Source organism: Puma concolor, chromosome A1 (genome assembly GCF_028749965.1).
Source record: "Puma concolor isolate L17-30 chromosome A1, mPumCon1.1.hap2, whole genome shotgun sequence".
Classification (NCBI taxonomy): domain Eukaryota; kingdom Metazoa; phylum Chordata; class Mammalia; order Carnivora; family Felidae; genus Puma; species Puma concolor.
In genome coordinates this window covers 34,038,423-34,052,504 of record NC_141667.1, presented here as the reverse complement: position 1 = coordinate 34,052,504, position 14,082 = coordinate 34,038,423, and the positions used below count along the sequence as shown (strand labels likewise).

Here is a 14,082-nt window from a genome sequence, read left to right as displayed (position 1 = left end):
CTTTGACATTCCTCGGCTTGCAAATGCATCATTCCAGTCTCTGTTATGTCCATTTCTGCACATGTCTCTCTCTGTGTCCCAATTTCCTTCTTGTTATAAGGACTTGTCATTAGCTTATAGCCTGTCCTAATCCAGTATGACCTTGATGACATCTGAAGAAGACCCTATTTGTAAATGATATCACATTCGCAGGTGCTAGGGGTTGGGACTTACGCATAATTCTGTGGTCAGTGTCTCGAAGCATGATTCTGTTCCTTTTTTGTCCATGTCCCTTCTCGTCAGCTTTCTTTCTCAGGTACTCTGAAGGCCAATAACCCATCTTCTCTGAGTTTTTACAAAACAAAAACAAGGAAGGAATCAGAAGAACTCATAGAACTCATGGACCAAAAGCAATGGATTAATATTCAGACACCAGAGTCTATTCAGGAAAACATAAATCACACCAGTAGTTTTAATAGAGAGAATTTAATATAAGGAATTGGAAGATGGGAAAGGCAAAAAAGCAGCAGTGAGGTGACACAGAGGTAGTAGCTGCGGGAAGATCAAAGGGGAATGGTTGGAACTTGTGCTTGGAAAAGGGGCTCACAGAGCTGAGACCAAAACCACTGTGGAGATGGTGTTGGGCCATCTGCTTGTATCTTTTTTTTTTTTTTTAATTTTTTTTTTTCAACGTTTATTTATTTTTGGGACAGAGAGAGACAGAGCATGAACGGGGGAGGGGCAGAGAGAGAGGGAGACACAGAATCGGAAACAGGCTCCAGGCTTCGAGCCATCAGCCCAGAGCCCGACGCGGGGCTCGAACTCACGGACCGTGAGATCGTGACCTGGCTGAAGTCGGATGCTTAACCGACTGCGCCACCCAGGCGCCCCCATCTGCTTGTATCTTAAGGGTACACTGAGGTTAGTTATGAGTGTGGAAAATATTGGAAACCAGAATCACCTGCCACTGCCTAGGTGACAAGATGTCTCTGAAATGACACTGATAGCAACAGCAAACATTCAGGAAGGAGCATGTCCCTTCTCCTTCTGCCTGTCACTAGCATCCCCTTAGTTAGTACATCTGATTATGCCAGAACCAGACTGGGAGCCATCAAGCACAGGTGAGACACGGTTCAGAGTCCTGGCTGCAGCATCGCAAAGCAGAGTGTGGAAAGATGGGTTTGGAGCTGAGAGATGTAGGCCCAAGTTTGCAGAGCCATTTTTTTTTTTTTTTCAGATTTGAAAGATTAGTCAACACTGGAAGCTGGTAGAAAGGGGGTAAAGAGGAAGTCTTAATGAAACTCAGAAAGAAGCAGAGGAAGTGGGGAAGAAAGACTTCTTTCAAGAACAGGAAGTAGAGTAGAATGAATGAAGTTGGTGGATTCCTTACTAACACTGGATATTTTTAGCCCTTGAACTGAAGGTTTTGAACTTAAACACTTTGGTTGGAGATAAAGGCATGTGGGGGAAAACCTTACCTTCTAGTCAAGGAGGAGCTAAAAAGACCCAGGTGGGAATTTCCTCACAACCTGGGGCAGCTGCTGGGACTGCATCGCTGTTTAAATTCCACTAACAGGGAACAAGTGCTATTTATTACATGCTCCTGTTGTATGCACTGAAGGGAATAGAAAAATAAATATGAACACATGTATAACTAATGATATAGCAATCAGTGGATAGGACTTTAGAGAACAAATAATTTATACTCTGTACTGCAGTGTTTCTCAACATATTTATTTCTCATTATATGTCTGCCCCTTGAAAGTGCCCCTTTCAGACACTTTTTCCTAATTGTTCTCTTCCCATAAAATTTTCATACCATAGATATACTTACTATACATCTGTCTATATAGTGTGGCTGGAGAGACACAAACCATTGTAATGCCGAAGGTTTCCCCTTCCCACACCCTGCAGGAACTAATTTACCCCCTTGAGGGAACACTGCCCCACTGAGAATTTACGCCACAGCGGAAGTCGTAGATGCTCCACCCGGAACTCCCTCAATGGTGGTGAACCTCTCCCCCCAGCTGCTTTGGGTGTTGCCCTAGGAGAACTCTCCAGAGGATTGCCCTAGACCCAGTGGAGGTTTTATCCGTCTCAAGATCCCATCAAATCCTCCCCACCTAAAAAAGCTGTACCTACTTACAGTGAGGTACAGAAGGCTGACCTTCTGTTCCCTGCACGGTCTCCTGTAGGCCTCTAGTTGTCCCAAACCGGAAGCTGGCCCCTCAGGCTTAGGCTCCAGAGCAAGAAAGTAAGCTTTTTTCACAATAAGACGGGGTATGTTTCAGTCCATTGTCTGCGCAGTGCCCTGGGGGTCCGCCGAGAACTCTCGGATGCTTATAGTCGCACAGGACCCAGAGCCAGGCAATCACTTAGTGATCCCTGGGAAGCAGCCGTTAAAAACCAGGGCACCAGGTGTGTCTAAAAGCTCCCCTCAGAGGATATTAGTGTTCTGGAGTGTGGCAGAAGGAAAGCGTGAAGTTGGAGTCCACCAGCTGAAATGAGGCAGAGGGAGAGTATATAGATGTTTCCTGGGGGGAAAAGTAGGAGGGGGGGCGGAGCCTAGGGATAAAAACAAGAAATATTTTAAATGGAATGGAATGGAATAGAATAGAATAGAATAGAATAGAATAGAATAGAATAGAATAATAATAGAGGGTGCCTGCTAGCTAGAGTGAGGCCAGGGGAGAGCTTGAAGATATTGCCTACCAGCCGGCAGACCTCTAGATGAGTGCTAAATTAGATGCCTGCTCCTCAGGCCATCACTTTGAGGTTAACAAATGAGCCTCTTTCACATAACGTCTGAGCATCTAGATCTGCTGCTTCTTTGCCAAGCTGTGGGGAGAGTGAGTCCCAGCAGGTGACCCCTATAAGAGCTATTTGTCAGAGAGCTATAGTCTTGTGGGCCTGGTGGATATGGGCCCCAGTGGCTTTTAAAGCTGGATGTTTTGAGGGCTTGCCTCTCAGGTACAGGTCTTAAAAGTTGGGGCTTCCCAATGTGGGGTTCAAACCCTTTTCTTCTCAGGGAGAGAAGCTCCAGGTTCTGAGATCCCCCCTGACTGTGGTAGCCACCTGGGGGTAGGGCCTATGGTGAGACTGTGTCCCAGGCTCTCCTACCAGCTTTGATGTGGGCCTTCTGTCCTTTGTCCAATTAGGTATGATCACATAGTTTTTAGGTTCTTTTCAGAGGAAGTTGTTTCATATTTTGCTGCAGGTTCCATTTGTCTGTGGGGAAAGGTGAGCCTAGGGTCCTCCTACATCACCAAATGCAATGAGAATTCCAAGAAGCTCCATCCTAAAGGAAGAGTCCAAGCTAGGTGAGTAGGGATGAGTGAATGAAATATATTTGTGCACATCAGAATGGGAAAAGATGTGGAAATTTTTGGAGATGGTGAAGAGGCTGTGTATTCAAATTAAAGCGTAAATCAGAATGAGTGGACATGGTAGCTATTTCAGAGAATGGTTATTCTGTTTTGCAGAGAGATTAGGAAATTTTGAAGTGTTCTGGAGAAAACAAAAGCAATTCAATTTGTTAACATCAGGGAATGATTTACTGAGAGGTTGCTTACTTACTTACTTGGAGTGAGGGAGGGGAGACAACAGAGGCAGGCACTTCCAGACCCTGATTAAGTGGGAAGGTCAGACACACACATGGAGTAGTCCAAGAGTGACAGAGGGTAGTGTAACAAAATGTAACATTGTATGGTTCCTCTGTGCTGGCTGTAGGATTGTAGAGAAGAGTGTGACTGATGTGGTTGACTGATTATGCAAATCCTGAGTGATAAAGCAGGGCAAAATAGAGATAAAACAGGACTTGGAACTTAAAGCCGTTCATAGTATAAGTCACATTACCTCCTTATAGGCTGTTGGGCTGTAGCAGAATGAGGAGTGGGTGAAAGCAGATAGCTATTTGGACAACCTTTTCAATAGTTCTCTGTCTTCAGAGATCTGACATTTCCAGAGAAAGCAAGCCCAGAGTTTGTCAGATGTTCTGCTTTTGGACGAACGAGCTTCCTGTTGAGTTTTGTTCTCCTTCTTTTTGGCAGAAAAATAAAACTCTGGCTTATAGATTGAGAGAGCCAGTGAGAAAACTTCACTGCAGATCCCTATGGTTAATGGCCCTGAGCATTTGAGGAAACACACATTATTCCAAAGTAGTAGAGGACAAAACAGCCTATTGGAAATAAGAATAACTGAAAGGTAGTGGATCAAAGCAAAGGAACCATGGACATCTAGAAAGGGTGGGGTTAAGGGAGTATAAGATTAAAGAGAGAAAATGATAGTCGATGCAGATTCACCTTGAGGCAGATTCTACAGTTCTTGCTGATTCTAACTTTTTATTCTTTCTTAAATTTGTCCCCATCTCTCCATACTCATTGCCACTGCCCCTGTTTGGATCACAGTTACCGTTCACCTGGACTATTGCAACACTCTCGCAGCTTGGCTTTACTGCTTCATGCCTTGCCACTCTCAGCCTGACCCCAATTCATCTTTCACTCTGCTGCCAATGAGCTTTCTGAAATATTCATCCATTCATCACACAAATATTTGTGAAACACCTCCCATGAGCTAGGCACTCTACTGGGTGCTGGTCAGACATCGATCCGTTAACCATACATGGTCTCTGCCTTCAAGGGGAATGTCCTTAATGGACAGCTGCAAACAATGAATAGGGTTTTGAAGACCAAGTGTGAGAAGGGTGCCAGCACCACAGGGGTCATGGTGTGGTTGGGAGGAGGGAAGGGGCAGGATCTAAAAGAACCTTAAGAGACCGATGGCTGCAGGTCATGTTAGAGCTTTTAGTTATTAGCTGAAAGCTATAGAAAGGCTGGCCAGATGAAGTTTGTTGATAAGAGGAGATCTGAGTTTTGCGAAGACCATTCTGGATGCAGAGCTGAGAAGAGTTTGGAGGGTGCTATCTAATTGTATCTCTGCCTTCTCTCCTCTCACACAATCCCTGAGTTTTCAGGTTTAAATCCTGGCCCCTTAGTTTAGTGTTCAAAGGCTTTTAACAGATTGACTCTGCCTCCCTGACCAGTTCCAGCAATTGTTGGATTTCTTCTACAGTTTATACATCTGGCTCCCAGTCAGAATTACCTGGGGACATGTTAAAAATTCAGATTCTCAGGACCCATCCCCAGGTATTTTGTTTTATTAGTTACAAGGTTTGACTTGAAAATTAACATTTCTTTTTTTTTTTTAAGTTTGTTCGTTTATTTTTATTTTTTTTCAATGTTTATTCATTTTTGAGAGAGAGACACAGAGCATGAGTGGGGGAGGGGCAGAGACAGAGGAAGACAGAACCTGAAGCAGGCTCCAGGCTTTGAGCTGTCAGCACAGAGCCCGATGTGGGGTTCAAACTCACTAACTGTAAGATCATGATCTGAGCTGATGTCGGACACTTAACCAACTGAGCCACCCAGGTGCCCTGAAAATTAACATTTCTAAACAGTATCACATGCTGACAGTCTAGACCAGGGCTGTCTAAACATAACTTCCTGTGAAAATGGAATTTTCCCTTATCTGTAGTGTCCAATATGGTAGCCATTAGTCACATGGAACTATTGGGCACTTGAAATATGGCTAGTGCAACTGAGAAACTAAATTTTAATTGTAATTAATTTAAATGAATTAATTTAAATAGCCACATGTGACAAGTGGGTACCAAATCAAACAATCCAGGTCTAGACTCTAGTGTGAGACATTTCCTGAATCATGGCTGTACTTAATCTGTAGTTCCCTGCCTAAGGGTCTAGGCACGAGTTCCCCATTTCAGGAGTCTGTTCTCCCCTAATCATCCTGTCTTCCCTACATGGTCAGCTTCCATGAAGTTTATGGGTCTCTCCTCCAAGAACATTCCCTTGACCTCTTCAGGGCTGGATTAGATACCCGTCTTCCAGTATCGCAAATTTATGCCTCTTTGTATTCCCAACACCTTGAGGGCTGCCTGGATACAGAACTGTCTGTACATACTTGTTGTATAAGTAAATAAATGAAAAAATAAAGAACACTAAGGTGCAGAATCACTTAACTGAGTCAGGCATAGGTAGATACTGATAATTAGAAGGACTGCAACTTTGCTATATGGAACTCCACAAAGCTGACCTCCAGAGAATTAAACTGTTCATGATCTTTATTTGATAGTGGGGTCGATGTCATGTCTTCAATCTGTTTGTGGTTCGGTTAGCTTTGCAATGTGCAGGTGATGGCATGGTTTGGGGAGAAAAATTTTGGAGCCAGACTACCTGTATTGAAACACTGATTCTGTCACTTACTAGCCATGTGACCCCAGGGTAGATGTTGTTACTTAACATTTCTTTTACTCAGTTTGGTCATGTACAAAATGGGTTAACCATAGTACCTACCTCTCAGTGTTGTTAATGAATTAATATTTGTAAAGGGCTTAGGACAATATTTGACACACATTAAAGAATTAAGTGTTTGTTAAGTAAATGAAAAGCAAACTTAGCTATTGACTCCATTAATATCCCTAGTTAGTGATCTTGTATCTTGATCAAAAGGGGACTTAGGAGAAATGTAGGCAGTATATATTCTTTCTTCCTTCCTTCCTTCCTTCTTCTTTCTTTCTTTCTTTCTTTCTTTCTTTCTTTCTTTCTTTCTTTTTTATTGGTTTTGTAGATGTTTTATTTATTATGCCACTTCCCTACTAACTTTTTTAATTTCAGGTTTTTATTTAAATTCCAGTTAGTTAACATCTAGGCATAGGTAGATACTGATAATTAGAAGGACTGCAACTTTGCTATATGGAACATCTAGTGCAATGTTAGTTTTGGGAGTAGAATTTAGTGATTCATCACCTATATATAACACCCAGTGCTCATCACAAGTGCCCTCCTTAATACTCATCACCCATTTAACCTGTTCCTCCACCCACCTTCCCTCCAGCAACACTCAGTTTGTTCTCAATAGTTAAGAGTCTGTTTTGTGGTTTGCCTCTCTCTTCCCCCCCCCCCATGTTCATCTGTTTCATTTCCTAAATACCACGTGTGAGTGAAATCATCTGATATTGGTCTTTCTCTGAGTTATTTCACTTGGCAAAATACATCATTAATAATTAGCAATCACCATGTCTTCTAGGACTCAATCAGGATGAGAGGGAGAGATAGCATTATGAACATTGAGACAGGTTCATGGTAAAGAGCACTGCTCTAAGAGTCACTACATAGACTGCAGAGTGTGAGGAGTAGGTGAGAAGGAGTTCTGGAAAGGTAAAAAATGAAACAATCAAGTTTTAAATGGAATCTGGGGTGATTTTGATGTAAAGGTAAGCTTTCTGTAAAACACCTCCTTTCAGATATCTTATTACTTTTTCAATCTAAGCCTGAAATAGATTTTGGAAATAGAATGTAAACTTCCACGTCTTCTTTCTCAAAGGATTGCTAATGGGCATTGGATGTTTTCTCATCTACTAAAATTATGACTCTTTCCTACTAGCACCCTTCTTTCTCTTCTGGGGGGAATTTCCTCCTTGGCATTGTAGGTACTCTTGGTGGGGAGGAAGTCAAGGTGTCCTGTCCGCCTCTGGGGGATGGACATGGATCTAACACAGGCTAATCAGACACTTTCCTCTAGGACTTTGAAGTTTGACGGAAAGATATGTGAACTGTCCAATCCAGTCATTCATTACCTTGATACCTAAACTCCATGGTTAAGTAGTTCCTTAAGGCTTTGGGCTTAAGGCTTTGGGTTTGCCCTTATTCCTGAATTGGTTCTGGAATTCTGGCTTATTCAGAATATTAGCTACTAAATACACCTCCAACAAATTCCAGGTTGTGTTTACATTAGCCAAAGTTAGTTTTTGGTGTAAAGGGTCTAAACTGATATGACTCATATTTACTTAAGTCATGACCTAATGAAATAAATGTTGAACTTCGTAATTTTCCCTCAAAGCACTATGTTTGAGGATATTCTTTTTGTTGGCTCTGAAGTAGAAAAGGAAGTTGCAAGGTTGCAGTGATGGGACTTTTTGAAGTGAAAAGGAGTGCTAAACATTTAGGGATATCAAATAAGAAATACAGACTAAAAAGGGAAATTATGTCCCCAAATCCATCTCTAGAACAGAAGTCTGCAAATATTTTCTGAAAAGGCCAGACAGTAAATAATTTAGACTTTGAGGGCCGTGCAGTCTTGATCAAAACTCTTGAACTCTGCCTTGTATCACAAAAGCAGCTATTGACAATGTGTAAATAAATAAACAAGGCTCTGTGCCAATAAAACTTTATTTACAAATATAGGCAGCAGACAGGATTTGGCTCATGGACCATAGTTTGCTGACAGTTGCCTTGGAATTGTGCCTGGTATATGTCAGGCATTTAATGAATATTCATCAACTGGATGAATGAAAAAAGGGTCAGTCTCTAGGAATGGCACAGTTCCCATCTGATGACTTCTATTTTCTTTGAGTATTAGCAGCAAGAGGTCAGATATTGACAGTGCAATAGAGTTGGGCTTTGAGATCCTTAGAGAAGTTCTGAAATAACGGCTGGTTGGGGACAATGTCTGACTCCAAAATCCAATTCCTGTAGTTGGCTAGGAATAGCTTACTGGAAGGGAAAGGAAAGGAATTAACATCCATTAAGAGTTCGTCATGAAAAGCTCTTTGGAACACTGGAAACAGAATTATCTGAGGTGTTTGTTAATAGATGGGGATTCTCAGGCTCCTCCCCAGACCTTCTGAATCAGAGCCTCTGAATGCACTGCTATTTTCATCAAGGTCCTAAAGTGATTCTTATGCAAATTACGTTTGAGGACCAGTGGCTTGGTTGATATCAGCAACTTAAAATATATTATATAATCTTCACAACAACCTTATGCAATAGACATTATTAGCCCCATTTTATAAATGGAAATACTGGAGCTTAGAGTCACAGAGAGGATTGTGCAGTCACATATATAGTAAGTGAAAGCACAAGGTTTCACATCTGCACTTGTCTGCATTAAAGTCCACGATTCCCCACTATGCTTTTCTGCCTCTAGCAACAACAACAAAACGAAAATATGGATTAAATTCTTCTAGGACGTTATTTGGCTCCATCTTGTGAAAAGATTGAAAATACTACTGAGGTTCAGTTTGAAAATGAGATAGCTGAAGATGAAGCATTTTGGACTGAGATTTGAAGACTGTTGTATAAACTAAGGACAGGGGCGCCTGGGTGGCGCAGTCGGTTAAGCGTCCGACTTCAGCCAGGTCACGATCTCGCAGTCCGTGAGTTCGAGCCCCGCGTCAGGCTCTGGGCTGATGGCTCGGAGCCTGGAGCCTGTTTCCGATTCTGTGTCTCCCTCTCTCTCTGCCCCTCCCCCGTTCATGCTCTGTCTCTCTCTGTCCCAAAAATAAATAAACATTGAAAAAAAGAATTTAAAAAATAAACTAAGGACAGACAGTCCTATAAAAATGTAGTCCCTGGGATGAGTGGCGGATTTGGAGTAAGAAGGAGTTTCTTTGAAATGTGTCATATTTTTGTTTTCAGTGTTCTAGCACAACAGAGATATGCTAGAGATATTTTTCTGAGGCTGTTCCTGGAATCAATTTGATGCAAACTCCTTTTGATGTGTAAAGAGATAAACTAAAATTCACTCATGTTGTGAATAACATCCAGATTGGCTCCTTCTATAATCATGTTGTATCTTATTTTACCATGCATAACATATTTAGTTCCCCTGTGTTTGCCATGCCATCATTTCACAGAATTGTATATTATATAGGCTATGTTTCAGGTCACGTGGGGTGAACTTAACTGCCAGTTGTTTCCAGCTATGTACTACCACCACATTGAACTGGGACTTCTGTGCTAATTCCTTCATGCAGGCCATCCCTTGACCAGCAAGCCAGCTGGAAGCAAATAAGCATAAGTATGATTTTCCTCCATCCGGTGAGGAGCTCTGAGATAGGGCTTGGTGAGATCCAGAAGGTACAAGAAAGGACCATGTGAATCTCCTGGAAATGAGCCATAGTTGGGTACTCTTGCTCTTCCACTGATTGCTAACTTATGCGTATCTGAAGTTGTACAAGTTTGTTGCCTGGCTAACTTTATTCTAAGACTTAAAAGGCTTCTATTTTTGTTCAATACCTGGAAATACAAGGCAACTATGAGAATTTGAGTATGGAGGAGGATCTGGAATACCAGAGGAGTAGCGATCTATATTAACTGTAAAGAAAATGTGCCTGTTCTGAACAGGCAATATCTATTCCATTTACTTATATAAAAGTAAACCTTAATCAGAAAGACAGAATTTACTGTACAAATTTAATAAAATTTAAAAATAACTCTGATTGCAAATTTGGGTTTATGGGATACCCTTTTGAAGGTCACCTTCCAGTATGATGTGACTCCGCTCTTTTGAAATAGTTGATACGTGCCGAATTGCACCTTAATTAAATTCCCTTATGTGTTGTTGGATTAAAAGCACCATCAGCACTTCATAAACTGTATGTAAATTTTTTAACAGAAATTTGAAACATTGTACACTGGCTTTTATTCAATACCCTCCCCTCTTTCCATAAAACTGCTGTCAGTGGCTGTGTGCCCATTTAATACCAGTCTAGGCAAAGCATAGATGGAAAAAATCACATCTATTACCAAAAAAAATCATCCAGTATAATATGTTCCCCAATTATTATCCAAGTAGTATATTGTGCGTTATCTGTGCCAAGGCTCAGCTTCTTTTAGCATGGAAAATCGAGAAAGGACTAGACCGCCAAAATTATAGTGTTTACAAAGGACAACTTTATGAGCCAGAAAGAAACTGCCCTACATTCCTGCCAATGGCAGGAAAGAATGCCTTCCTCCTAAGCCCAGCCATAAGGTTCCATCTGCCAGGTGATATTGCAGTATCAACGAACAGATGATTCCATGGTCTGCCCTGATTTTCTTACCCCACAAAGAGTCTAATATATAACATATAACAGGAGGAATGGCTGAGAACTCTTGTACTGAATGAAACCTGCCTGACCAAAGATACTGCAGGGTCAATACCCTGCTGATAAATGTCCTCTGGAAGAAGTAAGAAATTTCACAGTACCTTACTTAAAGGGACATCCAAAAGAGCTGCCAGAATTAGAGCAAGGAGAAAACTCTTGGCTGAAAACAAGTCTTGAGACTCCTCTTAAACTTTTATCCTTAAGAATACAGGTTCTCCATTTTATGAACATCCCATTTGGAATTATTCTGTATATAAGAACAAGTGGCTCACGTCAGGTAGGGGCAGTGGAAGGAATAGTTAGTCTTTGCACTCAATTAGAAACAAAATTTACCAGATCCTAACAGATGTCTGGAAACAACAGACTCCAATCAAGTAGAAGGAATGTAGACAATTTTTAGCAGTGAGAAGTCAAGCACCACAGCAATGATGTTTTGTAAGAAACAGTAAGAGTTCACATGATGGGTACCATGCCATAAAGACTGGAATCTGGGCCAGGACTCCAGATTGCAGGAGCATTCTGGGGAGAAAGATAAAAATCTCTGCACCAAAGGAGTGAAGTTAGGGAGCAGACACAGGAAATAGCACAATAGTTTTCCCAGAGCAGGAAGAATGTCTTAGTAATTTTGGGGCCCCATTTTCTAGCTCAGTGCCTCGGGAATAGGGAGTGCATTTGAAACTGCTGATCACTGTATTCACTCTTGAACAACAATTCCCTTTGGTTTCTGTGGCATTAACTTTTTCTGTTATTCTTTAATTCCATTGGCCATGCCTTTTAAAAACCTCCTTTGAAGGGTTTCTTCTCACTACTTACAGGACATCTCAATGGATATCTCATTGGTACCTCAAATTCAGTGCATCCAAAATACAGACTCTCATCTCTAAACCCAAGGCTTCTCCTGTGTTCCCTGCCTCAGTGAATAGCACCATCATCTTCCCAAAAACTTAAAACACAAGCTTGGTGGCAGCCTTTCCTTTTTCATCTCCCTCAGTGTCTGCGTCCAGTCACCAAATCCAATTGATGTGTCCTTCTAAATAGCTTTCAAAACTACTACCCACTTTTTTTCCTACACTGACTGCACTACCCTATTCAGGCTACCATGATCTTTCACCTACATTATTGCACAACCAGCCACTCTTCTTGCTTTTACCTTTGCCACCATCCAAAGCATTCCCGCTAGTGCAGCCAGGCAGAGCTTCTAAAAACACAAATCTAACCATGCCTTTTTCTCTGATTAAATCCTTCAGTTCTCCATTATTCTTGGATTTCCACATTAAGAATAAAGTCCTGGTTTCTTAAAATGATTATAAAGCTCTTTTTGATCTGGCTTCTGATTACTTCTCCAGCCTCCTCTTTCAACTCCTTTGTCCTTTATGTACCCCTCAGGCCTTTTCCACTTTATTCTAGAAGCATATTGACATGAGCTGTCTATAAAAACTTCAGACCTTTGCACACTGCTGTCTCTGCCTCAGATGCTCTTGCCCTCTTTGTCTGGCTAGCCGCTATTCATTTGTAGGTCACCCTTTATATTTCACCTCTTCTGGAGCATGGTCCATGCTCCAAACACCCCATCATGGAACTTACTAGAGAGTATAGTGATTGCTTTTCCTTTCTTATACTCTCTATTAGAATGTAATCTGCATAAAGGCAGACATGATCCATCTGCCTTGCTTATCATTATATTCCCAGAGCCTAGCCCTGTTTCTGGAACATTATTCTCTTCTAGTGAGTAGTGAATAAATGAGGGTTTATTGAACTCACCTGAAGAAATTTATAGACATGAGGTTTGAAGGGAGAGGTTGAACATAAAAACAAGGCAACACCCCAAAGTTGTAGCCATTACAAGTGTGTGACCTTTTTAAGAGTCCTGGAGGAACTCTGCGGTAGATTAAAAATGGCTAAAAATTCTTTGACTCTTTTCACATGGCAAGGCAAAAGTTTATTTCCCCTCCCTTTGGACCTGGGCTGGCCACTGTCAATTTGACCAATAGAATATGATAGAAATGATGCTCTGCCAGTTGGGACCTGGCATTTGAGAAGACAGGTATCTTTTACGGTACTCTCATGGAATTCTAAGATGCCACGTAAGAAGTTCAACTACTCTAGTGAAGGGACCACAGGGAGAGGCTCTGAGACTGCATGAAGAGAGAGAGGGACCCAGCTGAGCCCAGGCTTGCAGTTATTCTTGTTAAGGTTTTGGGCATGTGAGTGAAGCTGTTGGAGTCTTCTAGGACTTAAGAAACAGGCTACCAGGCACAAATGATCCCAGTAAACTCCAAGTGAGAAGAAGAATTGCTCAGCAGAGACTTGCCCATATTCTTGACCCCCAAGATCATGAGATATAGGAAAATGATTTAGGGGTGGTTTGTTATACAGCAGTAGATAACCAGAACATCCAGTGCTTCCTTTTCACTGGCTGTTAGAGATGCAAGGTAGGGAAGGGATTTTCTCAGTTCTGCCATGTTCTCCCTGCAGTAGCTGGGGCTTCAAAGACCTGTCCTTGCAACTTATTTCATTCCATCCCAGATTATGGGGTCAATCAAACCCCTAGGTGGAGTGCATATAATGGCTAAAGGAATTTATATAAGCTGGTCTTTTGTTTTGGCCTAGTAGGATTCTGGTGTACCAACTCCTAATTACTCATGGCTCATTTTCCTGTACCAAGTCATTGCCTGGTATCTCAGTCCTTTAAACAGGTATTTTTTATGATAAAAATCTCAGTCTCCCAAAGACCAAATCTGCGATATCTGCTGCCACATATCTCTTATTTATCTCAGACCTTGTGGTTTCTCTGAGATATAGAACTCTGGAGATTACTTGACCCACCTGTACTTAAAATAATGTGCTTAGTTTGGGGATCCATTTGGACTTCTCCTCTCTCATTCTTGTGCTCTATTTCCCTCTCCAGTTATTACCACCACCTTCACCTCCCCTAAAAAGGTTAAATCTCCAGTTGGTCCCAGTTGACAGTGTGCTTAAGGCTTATTCTCAACTTTGTTTCCAGATTCCTACCCTTTTTATAACAGGGTTATTTCAGTTGTAAGAGACACACATCCAGCTAAGTCTCATTTAATCTAAAAGAGAGAATGTATTGTTTTTTGTATCCAACTAGAGAATGAGAGCATCCTCTAGGGCAACTGGATCATGGGAGTGATCCATGG

The 14,082-nt window shown here is 41.6% G+C and overlaps 1 long non-coding RNA gene across 2 annotated transcripts in view; it reads left to right on the top strand.

Moving 5' to 3' along the window:
* Nucleotides 1-1,967: 1,967 nt before the first annotated feature.
* Nucleotides 1,968-14,082, top strand: part of LOC147584090 (uncharacterized) — a 46,482-nt gene continuing 34,367 nt past the window's right edge. For both annotated transcript variants that reach the window (XR_015241006.1, XR_015240998.1), the window contains exons 1-2: nucleotides 1,968-2,233; nucleotides 3,197-3,299. This is a non-coding gene — a long non-coding RNA (uncharacterized LOC147584090). The remainder of the gene's footprint in view (nucleotides 2,234-3,196; nucleotides 3,300-14,082) is intronic.